Genomic DNA, 9,366 nt, shown 5'->3' on the forward strand with positions numbered 1-9,366 from the left:
CTCTTAAAGACCGAACCACCGAACCCTACCAAATTAGGGCTTTTAGATCTAGTTTTTTATGGATAAGATACAGAAATTTATAAATTATTTTCGCCTTCATCACGAGCCCGAAGGTAAATAAGTCATACTAACATGTTACGAAGATTTAACTTCGTTCCAGAATATATTACTTCATTCTAGTAGGTTTTTACTTCATTCTAGTAGGTTTTTACTTCATTCCAGTACGTAAATGTGGTTTCGCCGTCGCGTGCCGTTCTTTCTCTCTACAATATCTATCACCACCGCCATGACGCTAATATTGGTTTAATAAACACATGGAATAATGTAATAAATTATTGGAATGAAGTATGTGTAGAAGCATTTGAAGTCCTACTGGAATGAAGTAAAAATCTTATCCAATGAAGTAATAACGTTCCTGAATGAAGTAATAAACTCACTTGAATAAATTGCATTTTTAAATGTTAATCAAGCAAAAACCCACGTCAATGAATTTGAATGAAACATATGTTGAATCATTTCAAAACCTACTGGAAGTAAGTAAAAACATGTTGTAGTTTCAAGGTATTAGGTACAGAATGAAGTAATAAACCTATACAATGAAGTAAAATTGGCTAGTAATGAAGCAGAAAAAAATTTCGCCGCAGCACATCTCATCAAAAAAACTAGATCTAATGACCCAGATTTGGTCTCTAGTTCAGTCTTTAAAATTGGTTCGATATTGATCACAAAATATATATATATATATATATATATATATATATATATATATATATTACGTGTGTTTTGATCAAAACAAGAATGGATTTAAATCAAGAAATACAGACCATTTTTTTACCCTTGGATTAATTGTTTTGATCTTAAGATCATAAGATCCGATGGTTCAATTTATTTCATAAGTATTATTTTTTTAATCACTAAATATCATATAAGGTTAGTAATGTCCATATATAATGTCGATTGTTATGGTAATCCCTACAATCTTGCTTATTTCTCTTTCTACTAACAAATCATCTACGTGATTTATAAGTTAACATTCAGCCACTTCAATTCCTTCACCATCTATTTATCTTCCATCTTCTTCAACCGCAATTCCAACAATCTTCCATTATAATTCTTTCCATGAAGATTTATTATTTGTGAATAAATAGTTGCCAGATTATTTGAGTTTTTAATATCCTTTGAAACTCCGTCGTCGTATTCGTCTCCTTCATCGATAATTTTTTGTCCAAATCTAATACTCCCTCCGTCCCAATAAATATGCAACATTTGCTTTTCGGCACGAGATTTTATGTAGTGTTGTTTTGTGAGTAATGAAGAGAGAGTAAAGTAAGAGAGATGAAAAAGTAGAGAGAGTATTATTTCCATTTTTAGAAACGTTTCATTTTTAATGGGACAGAGGGAGTATAACTGTAACTAAATACTCCTTAACAATATTTTCTCATCTCCTTCTTCACTTCATCTGTAAGTTATCCTTGTATAAATTTATATGACGCATTCTGTAGTCCGTTGTTTTATATAATGACTCGAATATTGGATTATTATGACCCAATTTACTCATAAGATGACATGATCCAAATACTCATTTAGTATGACCCAAAAGAAAAGAAGATGTTTGTGTCATTGTTTGTGTATTTTTCACTCATTTTAATATTGAGTTTTTTTAACATGTCAAAAACATGAGAATAATCGTTTATTTTACTTCAGTTTGTTTGATACGAACATTTTGATCAAATTTGTTTGACGCATTCTGGTACTCCGTAGTGTTATATAATGACTCGAATATTGGATTATTATGACACAAATTACCCCTACGATGACATGACCCAACTATTCATTTAGTATGACCCAACTATACAATGACCCTACTGTTGGTTTATTATGACACAAATGAAATATACATAGCAATGACACAAATGAAACATACATAGCTATGAACCAAATATTCGTTGATTGTGTATATTGGAGTTTTGATTTCGCAGAATTTGTAGGGTGGATATATTCGGCGGATTTTGTGGTGAAGGAGAGTGAATTAAACGGAGTGGGAACCTAAGCACCAAATTAGAGTGTGGAGTAATTACTCCCATTTAATCCGCTCTTAAAAAACGGAAGGACGGTTCATTATTTTTTCTATTCCTAAATTACCCTTACCATGACACAAATCGTCTTAGTTATGCCACAAAAAAATTTTATAGCAATCCAAATCGTGGTCATTCATCTACAAATCTAACGGTCCATATGTAGGTTGTATTTCTATACTTAAGGGTATTTTTTGATAGATTAAAACCCTATATATATATATATATACATTTATATATATATACGGTCTTGTTAGGTTGAGATTTATCAACCTTGGTGAGAATAGTGAACCTATCTTAGCCATTTATGGTAAAAATGAAATAGTGAACTGTCAACAGCATGTAGTTTATGTCAACAGAGGGGCATAATTGTAATTTTATTTATTTATTTAATTTTTTTTAATTTTTTTAATTTTTTTCAAATTTTTTTAATTTTTTTGAATTTTTTTGAATTTTTAAATTTTTTTTTTTTTTCGTTTTTTTAAAAAAAAATTTCAACTACATATACAATTCATGTCAACTACACATCAAATGTCAACAACTTTATTTAATAAATACTATTTGACATGAATTGTACATGTAGTTAACATTATATTGTGTAGTTAACATGAATTGTATATGTAGTTGACATGGATTGTACATATAGTTGACATTATATTTGTGTAGTTAACATGAATTGTGTGTGTGGTTGACATTATATGTGTGTAGTTGACATGAATTGTATATGTAGTTGAAAAATAAAAATTAAAAAATTAAAAAAAATAAAAAATAATAAAAAATAAAAAATAATAATAATAATAAAATTTAAAAAATTTTAAAAAAAATTTAAATAAAAATCTAAAAAAAATAAAAAATAATTTAAATTTTTTTAAAAAAATTAATAAAAAATTAAAATAAAAAATTAAAAAAAATATTTATTGAATAAAATTTACCATGATATTACCATTCTGCCATTTCATAATTAATTAAGCTAAAGATATTTTCCATGTGGAAAAATCTGGACCACTCATTTAATAAAAATGAGTGGCTGATATTGCATCTCATTTCTCAATTAGCATAAAAAATCTCAATTGATCACAATCCTATATATATATATATATAGAGTTGTGATCAATGTCGAACTTTTCTTAAAGACCGAACTAGAGACCAAATTTGGATGACTCATTTTTCTCTATCTTATGGTTATGATTAATTTAGAATTAATTTAATATTTTATTAAATAAAAACGTTTTTAATTTTTTTTTTTTTTAAAAATTTATAATTTTTTTTTAAATTATTTTTTTTTCAAAATTTTTTTTTTTTTAGATTTTTTTTTGTTCGATAAAAACTTGTTGGAGTAAATAACGAACTATATTCACTACATAATGAACTAAATGAATGTATGCTATGAAGTTATTTTTCACATTCATTATATATTGAATTTACTTCAACTGAAAAATAATTATGTCATAACACATTATGAAGTAATAAACTAATAAAATGAAGTAATAAACTAATGAAATGAAGTAGTAAACTAATGAAATGAAGTAATAACATATCTTAATGAAGTAATAAACTAACGGAATGAAGTAATAGCATTACTGAATGAAGTAATAAACTAACGGAATGGAGTAATGGAATGAAGTAATAACATGACTGAATGAAGCAATAAACTAACAGAATGAAGTAATAGCATGAATAAATGAAGTAATAAACTAACGGAATGTAGTAGTAAACTAGCAGAATGAAGTAATATCATGAATAAATGAAGTAATAAACTAACGGAATGAGGTAATAGCAGGTCTGAATGAAGTAATAAGCTCATAACAATAACATGACTGAATGAAGTAATAAACTAATGGAATGAAGTAATAACATGACTGAATGAAGTAATAAACTAACGGAATGAAGTAATAACCCTAAACCCAACTGAAAGATAATTATGTCATAACACATTATGAAGTAATAAACTAATGGAATGAAGTAATAGTATGACTGAATGAAGTAATAGCATGAATAAATGAAGTAATAAACTAACGGAATGAAGTAATAGCACGATTGAATGAAGTAATAAGTTCATAACATACATTCATTTAGTTCATTATGTAGTGAATATAGTTCATTATTTACTCCGGCAAGTTTTTATCGAATAAAAAAAAAGTAAAAAAAATTAAAAAAATATTAAAGAAAATTCAAAAAAAATTAAAAAAATCTAGAAAAAAATGTTTTTATTTAGTAAAATATTAAATTAATTGTAAATTAATCATAACCATAAGATTAAAAAAAATGAGTGGCCCTAATTTGATCTCTAGTTCGATCTTTAAGGGTGGATTTTTGGTTAATAGGACTCTATATATATAGGGATGTATTCATATACTTTTCTCATATTTTGTTCTTTTTCCTTCTCAATCTTGGCCCTTCAATTTCAAGATTTGATGGCCCCAAATCATGCCATATGTATTTAATTAAAATATTTAAAAAATGAGAAAAGGGTAATGTTGGGAGTTCTTTTTTGCAACGGTTTATTATCTTCCTTAATTCTCTCCATTATTCTTCACTTTCTTAATTTTCTCCATTAAGTTTAGTAAATATATTTTCAGATTTATTTTTCATAATTACCTAAAATCACGCCACTAGCACATTGAATAGTGAATCTATAATTTACTTAAATTAATATATAAAGATTTACAATATCTTAGTTTGATTTCTTGTAAAAGTATTGACCATAAAAATCACACACTTAGTTATTTATTACCATAAAAATATTCTGTTTTTATTCTTTATTTTTGGTTCCATATAATCCTTGATGTACGAAAGTGGCTATAATGTACCAATAGTATCTAATAATGTGCACGGATCAGTGGATAATGTACAGATTGAATAGAATAATGTTGAAAGAAAATTGAATTCATGCCATTTGGGTTTAGCGATCCATGGGGCTAGGTTGCGGTACCCGGCTCACAGCGGAAACCATCACCAAGGGAGGGAGTTTGAATCATTCCCTTGGGTTTAGCAACCCATGGGGCTAGGTTATAGCACCACCCCATGAATTAAATTTTATTATTACACGGAAATATTTGTACATTATATTTAGTATAAAACTCTAAATCGTCGACTTTGTGGTGTTTTCACGGCTAAAATCGACTCGGAGACTGCTCTCTTACCAAAAATCGAAACTTTGGAACCATACCTTGTTGTCGATTGAAAATCTTCCACCGATTAAAATGGTGTTGCGTCGACCGAGGTGTTAAGCTGGCAGAAATTGACTCTTTCAATGGAGTTTCTCCGATTTTGAAGCAGCTAGGGTTTCTAACCTCATTTTCTTCGTCTGTTCATCACAAATTTATCAGAATAAACCATAAATTCACTGATAATCGAATTCAAAATTTCGAAAACCAACGGTTACGCACAAATTTATCAGAATAAACCATAAATTCACTGAAAAATCGAATTCAAAATTGATTCAATCGATCTCCAACTGCTGTTGCTCAAAGTGGAAAGAGAAATCCTCATCGAGAAAAGTCATTGACTCGCAGCGGTTATTCGCGGCGTGGTGGTGAGAAACACCGATCTTCATAAGGATTGTAAAACGGCACGGTTAGGGTTTGGGAAGAGGGAGAAGTGAGTAGGTCGCGGCTGTGAGAATGGGTGGAGATAAGGGATTTGTCAATCGTATCTCAAATTACCACGTAATTTTCGCACTTGCAGTTTTGAAACTGCTGATATATTTTCGTGTTTACAGCTTTACCCTTATAATGCACACATTAGAACCAATAATGCAACACGGGCTCAGATTTCACATTTTAATCTTGTCCATCCATTCTATCAGTCTAATGGTTGATATTAAAAAGGAAATAGTATCTAAAGGGGTAAAAGGAGCTTAATGCTAAAACAGCCATGAATTAAAACGGCAGGAGCGAGATTTAAGCAATCCTTCCATATGCTCACTCTCTCTCTCACTCCAAACGTCTCTTCCCATCAGCCCACGATTCTCAAATCGTCTCCCCCATTTCAAACTAGGAAAAACCCTAGCCGCTACTCAAATTGAAGAGACACCACCACTCCCGCCGATTTTTCGCCGTGAAAAGCACCGCCGGTCGACGATTCATAGTTCTAATGTGATTCCTTCGCCGTGCGATGATAGATTTACAGTCGACAACAAGGCGGGTTTCAAAAGTTCCGATTTTTGGTAAGAGACACTTCTAATCGTCAATTTTCGTCATTAAAACAGTGACGATTTTTTCACACATTTGGTCGACACATTTAATGATTCAATTTTTCGTAATACCCACTGTTAATCGCCTATTTTCACCACCGACACACCACCTAATCGTCGATTCAATGTTTTCTCCTAAACAATATCACGTTTTTGCACACTTGTTTTGGTCGAGATTTTCGTAAATCGTAAAATCGTGTTCATTTTTTATAGGGTTCTGTCCATTATTGAAGTTTGTAGTGAATGACTGGTTTCCAATTGTGTATTGGGCGATTTGGTAGATGAAATCGTATCTGGGTTGATTTTTGGTTTGTCTTGCATTTGCCTTTATATTCATTCGTGCATTATTTGATGCAATGTGTACATTATTGTAGGTAGTGGTGTGCATTACTTTTTTGTTTGAATCTACATTAGTCGGTTTGATAAAATGCCTTAAAATTGAGTGAAATTTGTATTCATATTTGCATTATTTGTTGCCATTTGTATAGTGGTGTAAATTATTGTATGGAGTGGTGTACATTATGTTTTTTGTTTTACTTTAAATGCATCGGTTTTATAAAAGGTCAATGGTTGATAGAATGTAATATTCATTGGTGCATTATTTGCTTACTTTTGTACATTATACAGTTAGTATTGTGCATTAATGCGATACATTATTGATTTTTGGGCAGCGGCGAAGCAGCCTAGGTTAGATATTGACGAAGCGGTGGATGATGTTCTTCCACTTGCGATTGCGCAAAAGTTCAGGGAGAGGTTGGTTGAGCAACAAAGGTCCTATTGCCTCCCGTCTGATTTCCAAGAGGGAAAAGGCTATAAAGGAGGCTACTAGGCCTCTTAGACGGTGCAAGGCTTGCGATGAGATGGGACATCACGACTCTAGAAACTGTCCAATGTTTAAAGAGATGGCGAAGGAGAAAGAGCTTCATAAGGGCAAGAAGAAATCTTGATGTATCTTGTACCTAAAAACATTATTAGTTCTAGTTTTCGGTTTAGTCTTAGTTATCATTTCGTTTCGAATGTTATTAATCCTACCACTGTCAACAATTTATGCATAATAATTATACATTTTTAGTCTGTTAATGTACATTATTAGTAACGAAGTTGTACATTATTGTCTACAAGCACTTAACTTTCTGTACGTAATTATTGAAGTAGAGTTCATTATTAGACACATTTTGTACATTACACATAATATCATTCCATTATTAAACTGTTAACATACATTATTATTCATGAAGATGTACATTATTGTACGCAATGACATAACTTGGTGTACATTACATTTCCGGGACAGTTCATTAATAAGCACATTCTGTACATTATTCATCTAATTTCATCCATTATACAATTTCTTGTTGCCTTCCCTATTGCATACAACATAATCGTCCATTAATGAGTCAATAATAACCATTACACAGTACTATATGTACATTATGTTTATCAGTTAAAACTACTCCCTAGCCGAGACGATATCTAAACCCTAGAGGAATGACAAAAACTCGTTCACTTTGGCAACAGTTGTGGTACTTACTACATACTACACCCTAGCCCCAAGGATTGCTAAACCCTTGGGGAATAAATGAAACGTGCGCCGAACAATCAATCAGCGAACATATACATTACAGATCAGATATCGTCCATTACAGAGTTGATAAAAATCATTACACAGTAATATATGTACATTATGTTTACAAGTTGTAACCTACGAAAAGAAAATACGAAAATCTGTAAACAATGGCTGATTTCATGAAAAAAAAATGACAATTGATGCAAAATAAAACTAAATACAAGAACGAACTAATCACAAACAAATATATAAAACCATAGATGACAATTGCACAACTAATACAATAACTTTCTACCAAAATTTATCAATAATAAAAAAAAAGTCTTCAATTGAAAAAAGACGAAAAAAATGTACGACTGATGAGAATAAGTTAATGGATTAATGACAAAGTCGAATACGAAGAACAATAAAAAAAAGTGAGGTAATGAGCTTCGTGAGCATAAAAAAATCGTCAACGCATTCCTAGAGTCGTGATGGCCCATCTCGTATCAAAACCAACAGCCCGGGCATACACGTCGTAAAAGGTGAAACCAAAATCTAGCGTTTGGAACTTCTGACCAACGACCGAGTTCAATTTCGGAGAACATTCAGGTATAACGAACATTATACATAAAATCATAACAAAAAACATATGAGAAAATTTATTAATAATAGGAAATATATCGTACAATACTGATAAGAAAGAATACATTATACCTTAATATTCGTACATTATTGATCAGAAAGAATACATTATACCTTAATATTCGTACATTATATTTTCTGCTAACTCGTCGACTTAACCTAATACTACACCCTAGCCCCAATGATTGCTAAACCCTTAGGGAATAAATTAAACTCGGCCAATACAACCCTAGTGGATTAGATTAAACTCACCCAATACATTCAAACACGACAACTAATAAACAAAACCCTGAGATTGTATAATTCACAAAAAGGACATCAGAATAAACGCAAAACTCTAATCAATGTGAAGTCTTTAAATTACCTTCTTCCATTGGTAAAGATACCGTAAATTATGCACGACTACTCCAATATAAGCGGTTTTGTTCTAGGATAAAAATACTATGAGATTTCTCCATGATCATAGAACATCGCTTGCCTTCAATGAGAACAATGATAGAAGAATAAACGGCGAAAGAGAAGAAAGAGAACATGCTGAGATTGAGGGGAGAGATTATGCGAGATTTTAGGGAGAGATTAAAGGAAACTTCCAGAATCTGACTAAAATAAGACTTCCTCAAAAGCCCTTTTATATATATATATATATATAGGGTCGTTAGGTTGAGATTTATGAACCTAATTGAGAATTGAGATGCAATCACAGCCACTCATCCAGAATATTTGTGAAATGTCAACAACATGTAGTTTATGTCAACAGAGGGACATAATTGTAATTTTATTTATTTTTTTAATTTTTTTTTAAATTTTTCTTAAATTTATTTTTTTTTTTTAAAATTTGTTTTTTTACTTTTTTTTTATTTTTTTTTTTTTCAACTACATATACAATTCATGTCAACTACACATCA

This window comes from Salvia hispanica, unplaced genomic scaffold (assembly GCF_023119035.1).
Source record: "Salvia hispanica cultivar TCC Black 2014 unplaced genomic scaffold, UniMelb_Shisp_WGS_1.0 HiC_scaffold_672, whole genome shotgun sequence".
NCBI lineage: Eukaryota > Viridiplantae > Streptophyta > Magnoliopsida > Lamiales > Lamiaceae > Salvia > Salvia hispanica.